Here is an 18,929-nt window from a genome sequence, read left to right on the forward strand (position 1 = left end):
TGGACCAGATGTTTACCCTGCGACAAATTCTGGATTAATTTCGGGAAGGGCATGCAACGTGCGAACTCATCATCTGTTTGTGGATTTCAAGGCAGCGTACGATTCAGTGAATCTAAATGAACTTTGGCAGATACTCGATAAACATGGCCTTCTGGAAAAGTTAATTATTTCAATTCGTTTATTTGACACGGCTCTATGCGTGAGCTTGACGGAGTTGTGTCTTTTAAATGTTTTCTCGTTTCCTGTCTTGTTGTGGACGGAACCGTATGTTGTTTCAGATGTATTTGCTGTAGGCATTCGTCGATGATTCAACATGTATTGGTAGTAGGACAACAATTTGTGAATTAATTGAAGAAGATGAGGCCGTTGTATTTGTTTTCGATGCTGTAGGTTTTTTTTCTTTGGTAATCCAGCGCAGGGTGTCTCGTAGTGTGCAGATTGTTTGTAGTACTAACAAGTGTGAGACTAATTATCATAAGGACACAGCGTGGTCTGAGCACAAGTCGAGCGAAATCGCTGGATCACGAAAGAAGGAATAGGGTTCCTCAGTCGCATTCTAATACCACTAGAATACCACCTCGGAAGCAGTTCCTCTATTTATCATCTCAAGTGGAAAGAACTTCTCCGTTTTGCGACTTTAACTTGAGAAAACTGCTATCGAGTGTATGCGAAGATAGATCATGCAGTCGTACCTCGACTACATCATACACGAAAACCACTGTCACTCCCAACATAGTGGCGCATGTTGTTAACGGAAATAAATTGCTCGGTTAAGAGATTACTTTAGAATCCTATCAGTACAACATCACTTACATAGTGACACTGAATAGAAATAACTTCAGTTTGCTTGAGACACATTTTAGCTCTCCGACCCGATTTTATTAGCCCTTGAACTTTGTATGCCCCCAATTTTGTCACACTTAGAGGCGACTGAATGGATGGCAGGATTAAAAATTGCCAGTGTCGCTCGGAGTGTCCACTGATGGAATACTTAACCCATTATTGCCCAACCTACTATATATAGTAAGTGCTAAGAATAACTCCTATTACTTAAGGAATAACACAAAACAGGCATTATCAATGAGTTAATATTGTTCATATTTTCTTACAGAATACGTTTAGAGAAGTTAGAGTGGTTAAACCGGTGTTTATGTTTTGTTTTTATTCAATTTTCCCTTAAGGGGTTTTTGTCATGATAAAAAATCGAATTTTTGTAAATTAGATATTCTCAAACTACATACGCTGAGGAAAATTTTCTCAAAATTTCATTAAGATCGGAATACTAAAACTTGAGTTACAGCGATTCATAAACCGCTACCCATTGACCACTCGTAGGCGGTGCGTAGTGTTTGATACGCTAGACCGTTGACTCGCTGCAGCGACAGTGAAACTCGATTATCTCGGAATTGTATTTTGTTGAGAAGTTCATTCGCGGCGACCACGATATCTCAGGAATTAATTAATCGATCAATCTGAAATTTTCACTGGTTGTTTCTTATTATATCAGCTAATCTTAGTAGGAAATTAATTTCACTGGAATGACCACATCATTTTTTCCAATCGGAAAACTCAATTTGTGCTGCGTATGAAAAATAAGTTGGGCAATAATGGGTTAAGTAGTACAAACTTGCACATGACCGAGAAGAGATGTTACTCTCTGCTCTAACGGTACTGCGCATGAGTTGGCAAACTGGCTCGTATCATAACAAGACCGAACCATCGTTATCTGATCATAAGTACACTGTCTATGATCATTTAAACGTCTCGCTAGATATCGTCACATATCGTAATCTCAAATCTACGAACTGGGACTTCTAAGAAGAGGGCTTGGCGACTAGGTTTCACGGATATCTTCAAACGATTGAATATCCAAGTGACTTGGATGAGGTCTTGGATAAAATAAACTTACTCATAGTAGCAACCTACCAAGAGGGTTGTACGCTTAGAGTTATGCGTGCTGCTAGAGGAACACCTTCGTGGAGCTTTTTCGACTCAAAAATTTATGTAGAAGAGCTTGGAGTCGCAGGCGTAGGGACAAATCGAAGGCATTCAAGTTGGCTCGTAAAGCATACAGAAATGCTCCTCCGAGCGAAGTGGTTGGAAAAGCCTCTACACAAATGTCTCAAGTTACTTTCGAAATCGAAAGACTTTCAGTTCGTTTAGAACTGTTTATGGTAAATACTCCTCTGACGAAGATGTGGTACTCAATTTTCTCGTTGACACACACTTTCCAGGCTGTACGAAGCAATCACTGCCCTAGTAGCAATTAAAGTTTTATTGTACTCTTGAAGCCATCCTTAAAGCTTGAATTGCACTTGTAGTGTGCTATAAAACTCGAAATGCTACTTGGGTGACGACTGCCTCTGAGTTCTTTTCAAGTTGGTCTAATTCTTGGGCATTTGCTCGTAGAATTATGATAACCGAATCGATCAAATGGGCGATTGAAAGTTTTGCTTCGTATAAGTCTCCGGTAAAAGATGGAATCATTCCAATTCGACTTTCAAGAGGATATGAACACTTCGAGCAAATTTTGAAAACAGTTTATACTTGTAGTTTTACAACAGCATACATTCTGTTAGCGTGGCGGTAACTAACTGTAAAATCCATTCCCAACGGTGACCGCGTCACTTATGAAGAGGCAAAGAGCTTTAGACCGATCAGTCTGACCTCCTTCCTTCTCTAATCAATGGCACGTTTAATCGACCCCAACATTCGGAATGTTAGCTTTGGCAAGCACCCGCTGCCTGCAATGGAACATGCGTATCAGTGGGGAAAGTCTATTACCACCCTGTAACACTTAATGCTGTTTGCAACATTGAAACAGCTTTTTTTGCGAAAGCAATCAAGTTCAGGAGCTTTTCTTGACATTGAAGGTGCTTTTGACAATCCATTTTGGAAGCAGCACGATGTCAGAAAATACCTTCATATATCACAAAATGGATACACGCAATGCTTAGCAGCCGACATCTGTGCTCATCGTTAAGACAAATAGGGATAAGGAAACTGAAAGTCTGTGGATGTCTTCAAAATAGTGTGCTGTCACCACTCCTATGGACCCTTGTCGCTGATGGCTTGCCGAGGAAACTTAATGAGCTTGGGTTTCCGACATATGGTTTAGCCGACGATTTTTATATAATGATCACCGGTATTTGCATTAACACACTTTATGATTTGATGCGACAAGCCTTATATATTGGTGAGCAAAAATGTCTTCATGTTGGACTATCAGTTAATCCAAATAAAATATCATTGGTGCTTTTCACGCAACGAAGAATGACAACCGGAGCTCGTCCGTTGCAGTTCTTTGACTCTGAAATTTTTGTCGCAGATCAAGCTGGAGTAATTCTTGATTCAAAACTTAATTGGACAGCTCACATCGATTTCAGAATCAAGAAAGCTTACATGGCCTTCGACCAATGTAGACCGGCTTTCGGCAAATCTTGGGGACTCAAACTCAATTACATTCAGTGGATCTACACAATTGTTGAGCCAATACTGGCATAAAGAAGACTGTGGCCCCAAATGGTTACTTGGTATGAGTACGTCCTCACATTCCTTTTAAAACTTTCAATGTTTGAATTCCTCTTTGCTAGGAATGGCTGTCTGGCTGGATGAAGCGACAACTTGAACAATATGTAGTTTTTTATACTGACGGTTCTTTGTTGGAGGACCAAACCGGTGCTGGTGTCTATTGTCGTGAAATGAGATTAAACCAATCTCATTCGCTTGGTAGATACTGTACCGTATTCCAAGCAGAAATCTCAACGACCCTGTGTGGCGTACAATCGGCACTTCAGCAAAAAATTTACGGCCAAAGAATCTATTTTTGCTCTGACAGTCAGGCTGCCCTGGAAGCATTTAGTTCGGCAGATTCGAGATCGAAATTGGTATTCGCATGACGAACTCAAATCGAAGAACTTACCATTTCAAATGCTATTTACCTACTATGTGTACCCGGTCATTCCGGTATAACTGGAAATTATTGAGTGGACGAATTGGCTAGAGCGAGCGCTGCGTATGATCTCGTTGGTCCAGAACCGGTTCTACCATTGTAGATAAGTTGGATAAAGCACAAGATTCGCTCATTCGAAAATGCCAACCGTAGGCGTCGCTTGCAAACTTGCGTTCAATCAAAGACATTTTCTGCCGGTGAATCCGAAAATGTCAAAGAATTTGCTGCATTTTTCCAAGCACAATTGCAGTATTCCGGTCAGGGCACTAACTGGACAATGCAAACTCGATTATCACATGGTTTCAGCGTGCTGAGTATTATTCGTGTGATCTTTGTGAATCCGATTACGGAACTATATATTATATGATATGTAACTGCTCTACAGTAATGCAATTACGCATCCGGATTTATAATTCTCCACACATAGATGAGCCTATGTACATAGAGCTGACCCTCAAGGATATGCTTTTGTTCCTAACCCAGTGTTGTGAAGAGCTATAGTTTAGGCCGTATTTGAATGACAATATCTCTTCGGTAGTGCTGTCGTTCTGTTATCTCAATATCTTCTCGGGGGTGTTGATATATCTACTCACTACTAACTTAAAAATTCTAAATCCCTCCAGGAGTTGGAAGTTTTATGTCTGCTATTGTAGCGCATCCCTCCGGGGGTGCAGTATGCTCTGTTTTAATCAGACGTCCCAAATGAACATCGAACGCCATGTTCGCTCTAGTTTTGTACTCATCTTAAACCCAAACTTCGTGTGCAAACTCGTACGCGCTAATGCGTACCAAAACACGTACACATGTTCGTCTGCACAACCGAAACTCATGTACGTACGCGATGTTCGTACACACAAGTTCTTGACACTAGTTTTCTCTTTCTATCACTCATCATCGTGTTGACTCATTCTGTTTTGTGTGTGCCTTTCTTGTGTATGCACACGGTGTACGTACACGGTGTTTAAACCTAAGTTTGCACATCGTTCGCTTGGGTTCGGTGTTCGAGGCGAACCTGTACACAAAGGCAAATCAAGTTTAAGGTTGAACGTGTGCACGAAATTTTGTACACAGGTGCAAACTTATCGATGTCCATGGGAAGACTGGTTTTAATTGTTCTGTGCCGTTATTTTCCTTACCCCTAATATTACCACTTCCCAAATCCTTCCCATCAGGAAAATGATGAAAAGACGATTCTTGGCAAGGCACAAATCTCCGATCAACATAGGGAACGTGCCATTTGAGCCAGACGCTACTGATTCCTGATACCAAGAAAAACAAACATTACTTTAAATCCGTACATAAAGTGTTCATTTACGCTATATTTTCTTTATATTTCGCAATAATCACCATGCGCCTCAATACCAGCAAAAATTTAATAGCGTGAAAACAGTTTTGGACAAACAGGGGCAAAACGAGAAAATGAAATTTGAAAAGTAGAGGTTTCCTAGAGAATAAACAATATGTAACAAATCCGATCCTATTCCTTATGGAATGAACAATCTGTACACCTAACTGTACAGAATAGATTTGTGAAAAGAGAAGAGTATTTTTCGTCACACCTTTCAAGACAAATTTGCAAAAAAAAATTGTTCAAATTCCTTTCAAAATGATCTAGTTATCCTCACATCGCATCAAAATTGAAAGAGAATCATGAATTTGAAGTTTGGTTTCGGAAACGAAAACATTGGCGTTTTAATGGGAGGACCGCTTTTCCAATCGCTAATTGAGTTGTAGGTGTTGTGCCCTTTACACGCCAATTTGGTTTAAAACAATTATCTCCGTAGCGGAGAAAAAATAGTTTTCATCTATATTTTCTCCGCTAAGAAGAAATATAGCATAGTGCATATTGCAATGGCTTGCTGAACCAAACCAAGTTTCGATTGCAAAAATTCAGAGCTATGTAATAACTCACCATCTTTGTCTGAATCATACTTGAGTAGTTTGCCAATGTTCACTCTGAATTTGCCTGCAACATCATTCACCGAACATCAGGTACATATTAATCTTCGGGGGATTGACAGTTCCAAGGGCCCGGGATTCGACGGGCTACAACCATCGTTCATCAAGAATTGCTCTTCATCTTTGGCACTACCAACATCTCTATTATTCGATCGCTCTCTTGCTGAAAATGTTTTCTCCACGAAGTGGAAGGAAGCTTTGATAACTCCAATCCACAAAACAGGCAATGTACATGATGTCACCAATTATAGAGGAATTTCAATCTTAAGCTGCCTCCCCAGCATGGTTTTGTAAAAAAGCGCTCGACAACTACAAATCTGATGAGCTACGTGTCGTCGCTGATTGATAAATTGGAAAAACGACAACAGATCGATGCGGGGTACATCGACTTCTCGAAAGCCTTCGACCGTGTTCCTCATCAGCTTGCTGTGGAAAAGCTAAGGCGGACTGGACTGCCAGACTGGCTGACTAATTGGATCTCCTTGTAACTACATTCTCGGATCCTTTCCACATTTCATCGGGCGTTCCTCAAGGGAGTCATCTCGGATCTCTTCTATTTGTGCTCTTTGTGAATGACCTCTGCAGTGAATTATCGACCTCTAAAGTCATGTTTGCTGATGATCTGAAAATTTACCGTGTCCTAACAACTATGGTAGACTGTTGTGCATTGCAAATGGACGTCGATAGGATCATTGACTGGAGCGACAGAAACGGAATAAGTGTGAATATTCAAAAATACAGTACAATCACTTTCACACGAGTACATACTCCAATTAAGTTCGAATACTCAATGTGTTCTGCTCCCGTAGAACGAGTCGTATCCGTCAAGGACCTTGGTGTCATTCTCGACTGTAAGCTACGCTTTACCGCACATTACTCTTCCGTTATTGCTAAAGCCTAAACTTGGACTCATTAATCGCAACACTCGCGATTTCAGTGATGTGTATTGTCTAAAAACACTATACTCCATCTCTGTCCATCTTAGGTCTGTGAAACTTTATACTCATGAAAATTAGTTAAAATTTCGCGGGTTTCCAGCAAACAAAAAACCTTTAACGTGTAAGGTATCCTCCAAAATAATGAAGCATAACTGCGGCAGTGAATGATTCATCCACATTTTCTACCGAAACCAACGGCAGATCGGGGCAAAAAATTGCACTGTCAAAACAGAACCCAACCGACGCGCGGTGTGCAGCGTCATCGGCAACGAAACAAAAAAAAGTAATCATTGTTAGGCGGTTGTTATGCAATAATACAACGAGCAAAGATAATTTCGATTCTGTTTTGAAAGAGCACTCCAGAAGGGACGTACATATTTTTTCAACCTTGATTCTGATCGGGAACGAAGGAAACCCAACAACAAACAAGTTGATATATTCAATTACCTCACGATTTTGTACAATGCACCGAGCTGTCTTAGTAGGTCTAATTTAGTATTCCACCAAGCCCCGATTCGAGTCTAATTCCGTTTCCCATCCTTTTCCTTTGCACAGGGGTGAAAGTGCATTGCCGAATAGAATATTCAAACGAGGACTTTCGCGGTGCTGCTGCTCGTGCTCATTACATACAACTCGTAGCTGTTTAGCATTTCGGGAGAACGCGAAAACAACGAACGGATCCAATTGGAATTGTTTGGGAACAAGTTCCGGGTGAAATGTTTACCGATCGAGACTCTGCTAGGGGAGAGTTATGCAGGAAGTGACCGCGCACGCTGCATATGTACACTGCTGCTATTGTAAGCCATTGCCGTTTGAGAATGGAATTGCTTCCTATGTGAAGGAACCGCTAGCATTATGTAGAGCGATCAGGAGCGAAACACACGCAGGCAACCGTGTGCATGTAGGCTAGTTTCGCCTATGCATTGGGAAGCAGAAATAAAAGGAATAATTTCCCGATTAGCATATGAATGGGACGAATCATAAAAGGCTTTTGCATTTCTAATATTTCTTCCCTAATTTCTAATTTAAATTTTTCTCAGGGAAGTAGCTCGAGGGGACCGAGCAAAAACGTGGCCTGTGGAGAAAGCCACCGCTCGACGGCTCAGTTCCCCAAAGCTGATGCGTGTCGTGGTGCTACGCTTGAGTTGCAACGTAATTTAGGTTCTTTTTCTTTGAAATAATAATCGCGTGAGGTATTAAAAATAATGATTTTTTCTCTACGATCGAGGTTTAAAAATAATTTTTGTTAGCTGATTTTTTCGTTCACACAAATGCCAACAACGCAGATTCGATGCAATATTTGCGACGAAAGGCATCGACCTAATCAACATCCGGATCATGTCACCCTCTTTTCTAGTCCTAGATGAATTATTTTCACTTTTTTTCCCACCGGACAGCATACCCCTCTGAATGATGCATTTGCTGTATGTGCAGCGGTGCATACAACTATCGCTCTTATGCTTTCGCCGCGCATGCCATTTCACCCCAGCTTGCAGGCAGTGAGTGGTACAAGCGCCTTGTTCTTTCACCCTCTTTCTGAGCTGAGCTGTACCTTCTATTGATGTGTTATTTCCGATTCCCTTCGCCTTTGATCTAGAGCCTGCAGCCTAGATGGCAAGTGCGTCGTTCGCTTGTTTTTGTGATACAACGAACGCATTGCCGATGGACGTCAAAGGGCAATGAACTGCAGTTTACTGTCAGGCATTGTTTCTGCATTGCACATCCGAATGATATGGGTGAATCGATTCGAATCAGGATGACACGTGTGATGCTGCGCTTTCTTTGCTCGTGTCAACGTGTGTGTGAGTGACCTAGTGAGTGTGTTTTATTTTTTATTGTCACTCTTTGTGTCTCGGCTTCTTCTTAATGTCGAAGCTTATACTGATCGATGGTTACTTTGTCGTGCTTGGCAAACAATCAGTCATTTACGTAACTAGGCTGCGTATTTGAGTGGATACACGGAAAAAAATCATATTAACCTTTGAACAGGGCTAATAGATTGTATACACGCTCTTTTGAAAAGCTGATATTTCTGTAATTCCGCGTCAAAAACTTTCACAATTGCTACTACCAGAGGTATTTTTCATGAATTTTGACTTTGCAGCGAATAATAAGCGAAATAAGTTCATTTACAATAATCTCTTTAGCGCTTATGAAAATATTCCGTAATTCATGAAATTGCGTTAAATGATGAAATTTTTTATCTAACTCTGTACGGACATATCGGACATAATTAATCTTTTTATAGAACTTAAATACTATGTTAATCCCTATGAAGTAGTGAAATGATTCTACATGAATCGGAATATTGCAATAGTTAGTAGAACTGGAGTTGGGGAGACTTGACCTAGATTTTTTTAGGAGACTTGACCAAGTTCTAATCAACTGAAGAAATATACACCATTTCTGATATTTACTGTTCTGTGGTACGTATTAATGTTAATCACGTCACAAAAAAATCCAACCTTAAACACTATATCTTTATAGCACTAGCCAACAAAGTTTGCTGTTATATGGCTGATTTCGTGACGTTTGCACATGCAATGCACTGTCCATAAAAGCATAAGAGTCCCGTATTGAAAAACAGCAAAGCGGAGAAAAACACTATTCAAGATTTACATTTTCATTGAGCCTTATGGATGGGACAGCCTTGTTTTGGAATTTTATTTTCTAAACAAACCTGGTAATCTTAATTGTGCATTGTGATTCAGTGGTGATACAGAATACAATCCAACAGATAACTCATTTTCGACAAAAATCCATATGGGACTCTTATGCTTTTATGGGCAGTGCACTATGGTCCCAAAGCTGTATTTAGGAAGACAAAACTTTTTGCGCCCAATATAATTGCCGTGACTTTCAGCATAATCACACAAATTGCCTATTTCTCAGGTGATTTTAGGATAAGAGAATGAACAATAAAAATGTGACCTCTAAAAACACTATTTGTCATTTCATACATTGATTTATCGCAAATACTTTTTTTGTAGCCAGGGCCGTCGAGAGCCGCGCCGGGCCCCGAGGTTTGAAGTAGTAACGGGCCCTACCATATACGACTTCTTATTTCAATATCGATTAGTGAAATTATACGGATGCAACAGTTTCAATTAAACTATTTTTTATGAAAATTGTTTATTTGCCACGATTCAATGCGTTAGCTTAACAGAGTCGTCAGTATTTCAAACATGTAATAGATGGAAAAAATAAAAAAAAATAAAGGAATATTTGTGGCTGGCAATCAGAATGACTTGCGTCTGACTTGCCATTGCAATTGGAAACCTTTTTGTGGCGTTGCCATACAATTCATATCGCCATCGTTCATGCTCCCTTGACGCACGTTAATGCTATCATCGTTAATGCTGACCAGAATCAGAGCTTACAAAAATTGACATCCCTGCGCGAGCTTGAAAAAGAAACAAAATTCAATTCATGACCGCCGTGATGAATCGGATGTTTGGTTTGTTTACCTCGTATTTCGCTTTTCCGATACAACGCGCATTCATGTTCGCATATGTTCGGTTTCAGGAGCAAACTGAATCTAGTTTCTATGCTAGCTCTGAGAGACATTATCATGCAAAAGTGCACCAGATATAGATTACGCAGTTCAGCTATGCTCGAAAATGTTATAGAACTTCTGCCTTCAAAATGTCCTCATAATTACAAATGAATGCTTTGGTTGGTGAGTGAATTTTTATTTCCTCTGCACTCAACCATTCGATTCTGCATAAAATTTCAGTCAGTTTGAAAGTGAATGAATGAGGGAAGCGTTGAAACTAAATATTGGATTCAGCAAATTAATCAGAAATAGGCAAACTGAATGTGAAATTTTGCACCACTGATGCTTCCTTGATTCTTGTTGTTGGTACATGCTGTTGATTTTGAGGTACTAGATGCAGCTATTGCAGTTGTCACTATGACCTGAACGAATTTTCTTTATCGGTTTCTGAACATGGTAAAGTCGGTTTTGGAATCAGTAGTTACATTTGCGCTGACATTCAGAGAGAAAACATTCCGAAGCGAAGTCTGCTCTTAAAAAGACTGCGACAGAGAGTTGTGAGAGAGATTCAGCTTTTGGTGGAAACTAATGGGAAGAATAAGTAGTTAAATTCCCATATTTTTCTGCATCAAATGTGTACACTGGAACCTCCATTTAGGAACCAAGCCCAGCGTTTGTAAATTGAATTAGTTCGTAAAAAAAGTGTTCGTTTTTTGGGATTTAGATCGTAAAAAAAGTTCGCTTCACATTCTTATTAAAATTCGTTGGTTGAGCAACATTATCGATAACCCTAACAATATGGGTATTTCCGGAACGGGCTTGAAAAGTACATGGTAAAAATGGATATTTGGTACCTTTTTGAAATCCAAAGTGGAGACTTCCGATTGAACAATAATCTCGATAACCCACAGAATTTGGGAATTTTTGAAACGGGCTTGGCGAGTAGATGATAGAAATGGTAGCTTGAAGCTATTTCCGACAATTTCTGTATAAACTATGAGAGTATTTTTAAACGGGTTTTACGAGTAGATGAGCGATGCCTTTTTGAAGACCAAGATAGTGTCTTCTGGTTGAGAAAAGCTTTCTATAAACATATCATCCGCATCACAAATCACTATACCTATATCTATTCTACGATTATCTTATTTCAAAAATGTCAATATTTTAGGTTATAGAGATATCTTAATTGGGATTCGCCATCTTGGTTTTTAAAATGGCTTCATACATTGATTTTCGTCATCTACTCGTCAATCCCATTTCGAAAATATCCAACTTATATTAGTAACAGTTAGCTAAGAATCTGTTAAATTGTATACAACTTCATACTGTACTATACATACAAACTTTTTTTACGAACACTTTGAAAAACAATTGCACTGTTAAATGAATCTAATTGGGTTACGTTCACGTACTTCACAAAACCATTGGAACGTAGTTGATTGTGGTATATTTGCAGTGTCAACAGATACAATAAACTTCAACAATTAAATTATAATAAATTAAATTCAGTTAAAAACGCGGGCCCCCAAAACAGACTAGGGCCCCATGGTAGTTGCCCCCCCTGACCCCCCCCCCCTCTCGTCGTGCATGTTTGTAACACTTTTAGAACATTGCATAGCACACATGTTTGCTGAAGTAACTAAGTTGTTATCTCGTCTATTTGAAAAGTTATGAATAAATTTTATTGAAAAATACCATTTTTATAAATTAATTTTTTTTACAGAAATTACGCTCCTGCAAATTTTTCACTATAAACTAGAAAAGTTCCGATCTTTCAAATGAACGTAACAGATTGAAAATCCATTTGCAATCTTGCAGAATATATAAGTTTGAAAAAACTATTTTTGTTTTGAAAATCGCCTGTAACTATGTAAATAAAATAGAAACCAACTTTATTGCTTCGGCATAAATGTGCAGTTCTAAAAACTTCTACTACAAAGTATTTGCGAGAAATTAAAATTATCTGCCTACACACTTAAATTTGCACAGTTTTTTTGCATCATTTGCCGAAATTTCAACAGCTGAGATCTCGGTTAACAATTTTTTGCTGAGATATCAGTAAAACTGACGTTTGATAACTGAGACTCAGATAATATTTTGGCGAAAATTAGTAAACAAATGTCACTTCGCTGAGATATCAGTTTCCTAATTTGCTGACTATACGGCTATTGGAAAATTACCGAACTGAAATGAGCGTGTCAAAGATATTATTGGAAAACCAATTTTTCAAGAGCCACCCTATCTTAAATATACCTAAACAAATTAAAAATCAAGATCATAACACATGAACCATTAGAGATGGCCATATAGTTTCTTCAGCAAGATAGATTTAGTTTAACTGTTTTATAACTTTGTAGAACATTATGTAGCTGAATTTTATACATCTAAAAAGTTGATACTTTGGACACCCAAAGCCCACCCTAATTCAACTAATATAAAAATCAGCAAGAAAATTCTAAGAAAGTTTGCTGAAGTTAACATATATCTAAAACCAACGGTTTGGACGCAAACAGTTTTGTCTTTCTAAATGCAGCTTTCCCTAGCAACAATTGAGGTTTTATGATAGTTTTATAGCCACTCATAGAACTTAAATTGCACTTTTAGGGTGCTATAAATTGTCACTTGGGTTGGGACCATAGTGCAATGTAATCAGTACCGTTAATCCCAAAAAGAAAATGCATTACCCAAGTAACAATTGAGGTTTTATGATAGTTTTATAGCTACTCATAAAACTTAGATTGCACTTGTAGCATGCTATTAGTTGATACTTGGGTAAAAAAAATTAAATTCATTCAATGCAATTCTTTATATTTTTTCCTGCTACTAAAGATCTCGGTAATATGGAAAAAATGATTACAGAATGTTTTATGCTATTATTTTTTGTTCTAATACATCAAAATACTCTTGGTCAAGTCTCCCCACACCTTGGTCAGGTCTCCCCGCGGTATGAAGACTTTACCAGAAAAAAACGATCGCAGAAAATCTTTTAAAACTTTAAGTAATAATAAAAGTAAATTATTTATTCTGAAAAAAAAATCATGAATAAGCACAATAGTTTTGCACATTACATTTAAATGAATTTTGAAAAAAAATAATTTTTTTAAAGATTTATGTAGGTTTAACTGAAAACCTGGTCAAGTCTCCCCACGTTTCCTTACACAAAAACCTATTAAACAACCGGATTTTTTTCAGGAGTTGTCCTACTGGAGCAGTAGAGCTGGATTTCCGGAAGGGCTCCCCGTCAGAATCACTCACTTTAATTGCAGACAAGACGGAAAATATCACCCACTAAAACACTGTTTAAGGCCAAATGTAGCGAGATTCTGATTGTGATATTAAGTGTAAGTGTTCAGATGAGCGGGCGTAGGAACGTTACGATCGCTTGGGATTTATTTTTCGCGCGCTTGTGACCGCGTTAATCAGTATTATAGCGTTCACCAAATCATCGGGGCGTTTTTGTGTTGGCGAAATCTAGGGCGTAGTTGTGTGTGGATGATTGCCATTGCCTGTTCGTCCTTGTGTATCATCGCGAAAGGCTCGGACGTTTGTAAGTTAACGTTTTAGATCGCGTGACCGTTTGTATGTTGCGTAGACATTTGAATGTCGCGTGCACTAGTGTGTATTTGCCTTCTGTATTTAAAATCGATTTTAAGCCGTGTGTCCATTCGCACATTCGCGTGTTTTCTTGGATGATCGCGCGTGGACCGTGAATCTGATACTTAATTTTCGGTGTACGGTTCAGATGCTAGCAGGGAGTGAGTTCTTCCATATCACTAGAGTTCCCCGTCATGTCATCATGTGTTGTCTAGTGGATATAAGAGTAATTTTTATTGGTCCAACTGAAGGCATGGGCCTAGGCTGCTAGGACCTAGAAGAGGGACTTCCGAAAGTAACCGACATATGATCGCGCGAACACGGGCGTTTATGAGTTCATTCTTGAGACAGCGTTTGTAAATTTATAAGTGCTAAAACATCACTCGATCATCGAGGCGTTATCCTCGTTGTGAGATCGCGGACGAAGTTGTGCAGTGGTGCAAATTTTCATTTTCAAATGCCAACTTTCAGCCCATTCGAACTCAACCATGCTTCAAATTCAAAGCCTCCCTTAATAATTCACTTTTAAGTTGGCGGGATTTTTATACCCAAACCGTACGTCTTCATTTCAAATTGATGCTTTTTCATTCACCAACCAAAGTTGTCATCTGCTCTGTAGAGCCCAGTTTGGGTTAGATGTTAACATATTTTGCGTTTTCAAGCTTACTTGAACAGTAAGAAGTATGTTCAGAGTAGTTTTGCTTAAAAAACCGGGTCAATATCCCAGTACAGAGATAAATGAAATCGAAAATGAATGGAGAAAGATTGAGCAGCTCGGCTGTTTAACTGAATGATGTAAACGAATAAGCATAGTAGGGCATGATTTGAGATTTGTTCTTCCTTCAAGTTCAAAACAACCTGGTTAAAATTGGCAGCTCTGGCGTGGATAACCGTGAACGGCCCGAGCGTTTGTATGTTAACGTGTTTAACTTTGCGTACATGAATTTGATTTTACAACCGTGTGGGCATTCGCACATTCGCGTGTATTCTTGAACAATCGCGCGCGGTTCCCGGTCATGTCGCCATGGACCGTGTTATCTAATGAATATGAGCGTCATTTTTTTTTTTTGGCCCAACTGTACGCATTAACCTAGGCAACTAAGGCCGAAGGTAAATTTCCGGACGTGACCATCGCATTATCGCGTGAACATGGGTGTTTGTAGATTCCCGCTTTGGTATACGTGGATGATCACGAAGGTCTTAAGCGTTTGTATGTTAACGCGCAGAATGCTAGAAAAGAGTGGGAATCCTCATATCACTAGGGGTCTCGGTCGTGTCACCTTTGGACGCGTTGTGAAGACTCTAAATCGAGCAAAGTGAACGACAACTAGCAACCTAACTGACTAGTGTGCATTGTCTCCAGAACAAAGGAAACACTGTATTTATTGTTGCCGCCGTGAGTGAAGTTGACGAACAAACACTGCTCGGACCCAACGGTAATTAACTTTTAATTTTGTTGTATACGACGAAGTTTTCGTTAAGTGGAGGTAGAAATGGAGCTTAGGCTTACGGAATCGTCAGTATGCGCCATATAGTGCTGATATTATTCAATATGTTAGGCCAAGCGGAATAATTCGTTTTGCAGAACAACCCAAAACACGTGGTAGGAAGCAAAAGTGTTAGCTTCAGTATCCCGTCAAGATAAAGATTTAGTCTGAGCGTAAATTTAGTCAATTTTTCTCGTATTCATGATAGAGTGAAATATTTTGGCAAAGCATAATGTTCACAATTGCTCCCTACAGCTGATTTTTAACTGAAAATTGCTTATTTTCGTTTTTGTAAATGGCGTGTTTAAATATAGGATTTCTAGAGAAATTTTAGAATAGGACGTAAGTAACAATGAGAGATTCTCTTTGGGATCTTTCTCTTCTGTTCATTACTCGGACATTTCAACATTTACTACTCTACTCTTTGCATAATATTCTAGTAATAACCGTCGGCTTTCGATATGTACTGGAAAATTAGTGCAAAGTGTTGTAACAGTCAACAAAGAGAGGCTCTCAATGTTATTGAAAATTTTCTCTAGATTTCATTTCCCCAGCTTACCGCAAATAATCCAAAAGCACAAGCCACTCTCGCTGTGGTGGATAATACAAACGAGTAATCCTCCATAGCTAACAGTCAAAAATAAGTAACATGTATTTGTAGTTGTAATTAAACAGTCCAACTGATGTTAAGTCTTATTGAAGCAAATTAAAAATAATAATCCTAAAATGGCAACAAAAGATTTCGAAACTGTGCTGACGAAGTCGAAAATTCCGGTAAAATCAAAGCTTATATCGGACGGTATACAGCGTAGTTAGTGTTGCGCATTTCAGGCAGCAGCAATGTTCGAGAGCGAAAAACATGAGTTGGTGCGTTGCGACTAATATATGACAGTAGATCAAGAACATCATATTCAGCCAGAAGAAGCTTAGACACGTGGCTACAATCTTCTAAAGTAGGTAGTCAACAACGGACCGGTTCAACGCCATGGCAATTGACGTTACGCATATCGTATGAATCTGCGATGGACACCTCAATTCTAGGGCTCCACTCCTTTGGTATGGTAGGGGCACCCGGCGCCGTTTGCAAATTCAAACTGTGATCGCATAAGGTTGCTCGAATACATTGTCTCCAATTTAAACAATGACCTCACGGTGAACAAGGTAGGACCGAAGCCTACGACAGAATCGAAAGAATGTAATTGCTCTCATAAAATTAAACGAATTTGGAGGAATTGGCTGTGAAGAAGATTGACAAATGCATAAAAAGGGGTGCACAGCTCCAAATCAGGTTGCTTACCTTAAATATAGTGACGTTACTGTGATACCACGCCTTATCCCTCTTCATAGTATCGGTAAGATCATAGCACTAGACCTGCAATTATTCTACACGCGAAGGCTGCGAAGTGTGCTAAAAACAAAAGGGGAAATTTTCGTTCCGGGCTTGCAGTACCAAACCTTTGCTTGTAGGTGGTGGTAGCGATCAATACTGTGCAGTTATAGTGCAAGTGTAAGTAGTTTAGTGATTTTAATAGTGCCACTGATTTCCAAAGAATATCGATTTAAAAGTTTACACCAGTTTTAAATAAGTTCTATTCTAACCTAAACATCCGTGATCTATTGTGCAGTTTATTTGAAGTGACTCAGACTGCGAGCAACCCTCATTCAGACGAATGCAAAATGGCAGCACATCCAAGACGTTCCTGATGAGCATCCTACCATCCAACAGGGGGTTAACATACCTGCCAACAGTGCAAATACGAATGTGAAATAATTGTTCACAAAAAATAATCCTGATTCTCACACTATCCTATCCACACTTCCGCTGTGTGGTGCGCGTCTCTGCCATCCATTTTGTGAAGCGTTCTCGGGTTATGCACTCCTCTATGTCTGTCACACTTGCCCCACGCACGAACAAGCCAAGGGGTGCTAATGGGGTGAACCGTTTGGTTTGCCTAGACCAAACCCAGACTTATCGGCCAAACTATTCCCTGATGCTGGTGGTCGGTCCATTGGTCAATAGCAGGAGTCGCTAGAAACTACAAAAATAGCACGTTCCGCATTTCTGCGCCCCGCCAACGTTGCACTGGTGTGTGCGAAAATAGTCTGTACACAGTCATGCAATTTGTGGGGCCTCCATATAATAAGAAAAAAATAATATCATTGACAAACGCCGAAGAAAGATAAAGAAACGTCAGATATCAGTGCGTACGTGTGCGTAGTTTTTTTTTCGGTGGCACTCGGGCCAGGCAAAAAAAAACTCCAAACGCGTTGAGTGCGAAAACACACTCACGCACAGCATACGGCGCGAATGGTGGTTGGTAGTGGTAGGCCATGTTTTTTTTGTCTTCGCTAGGTTGAAACTCACAACTTACGCGCGGAAACGGGTTGAACAAAATGCTCCGAGGCCAATAAAATGTGCGTTTTTGAAATTGGCTGCCGCGAGCGAGCGTTTCAACTTTGATAATAAATTCATAAATTTTAGAAATCTCACACCGTGCAAAAAAAAAAATGGAACAGAATTATGAACAGCAGCAGGTCGCGGGCAAAATATAATTACAAATTAGGTCAATAAATAAATTGATTGGAACGGAATGTCAAAATAACTAATGTTGACGTTTGCGTGTGCGATCCCGTGAACGTAATTAAATACCTCTGAGATGATTAACCTAACCGACGAGTAAGTAGCAACGCAAGAGAGATAGGTGAAGTTTATCAAAACATACACGGCGAGCAATAGTTTGTTTATCTTCATATTTACCAAAAAAAATATGAACCTCAATAGGGTTATTAATACCGTTTTTGTCTGACCCCGAAACTGTATCGGGTTCTAATCCCAACGGTTGTCAGTTCATACATTTTGACAGCATTTGAGGTTAGAACCTTCGACGACGTAAGTTATACACTGTTTTAAATCTTTTATAACCCAATATCTAGTTGGTAGAGATGTTGAAGAATTGAACGCATGTGGTTGAAACAAGGGGTGAGTCGCTTAGCACAAATAGAATTGTGCTCACAATTCAAAACGGGTGGTAGCTTGTGCCGCAATGTGCCTCGATGTGCCACGATGTGCCATGGTGTTCAGTAAAACAAAAGCAATGGTTGCTATGATCATTTAACTACACTTTGTTGACAGTTTTTGAGTTGTCAGAAGTGTGCCTCAGTGTGCCACACATTGTGGTAACGAGTGAAATGATCGTGTATTACTGTGAATCGTAATCTTATATCGTGCTATCGGAAGTGATACAGTGTGAATGGCACATTGTTCTAAGCGACTCACCCCTTGGGTTGAAACCTTTGTCAGTAAGGTCAACATTATTGATCAGTTTCCAACACTTTATAAGGTTGGAAAAATACATTGAACAATTTATGCCGTTTTTGCTTGACCCCGGAACTAAGTCAGTTAATGCATTTAGATTGGAGTTTTGGGTTAGAATCGGATAAATTTTCGAAAGATCTATCGATACATGTAATAAAAAAAATCATTCTTGTTTTAATAACCCTAT

General features: G+C 39.4%; 1 protein-coding gene across 1 annotated transcript in view; it reads right to left on the minus strand.

Moving 5' to 3' along the window:
* The window catches only part of LOC131679641 (zinc finger protein chinmo), a 253,741-nt gene that overhangs the window by 223,213 nt on the left and 11,599 nt on the right, over nucleotides 1-18,929 (minus strand). The window lies entirely within an intron of this gene.

The sequence above is a fragment of the Topomyia yanbarensis genome, chromosome 2 (genome assembly GCF_030247195.1).
Source record: "Topomyia yanbarensis strain Yona2022 chromosome 2, ASM3024719v1, whole genome shotgun sequence".
Classification (NCBI taxonomy): domain Eukaryota; kingdom Metazoa; phylum Arthropoda; class Insecta; order Diptera; family Culicidae; genus Topomyia; species Topomyia yanbarensis.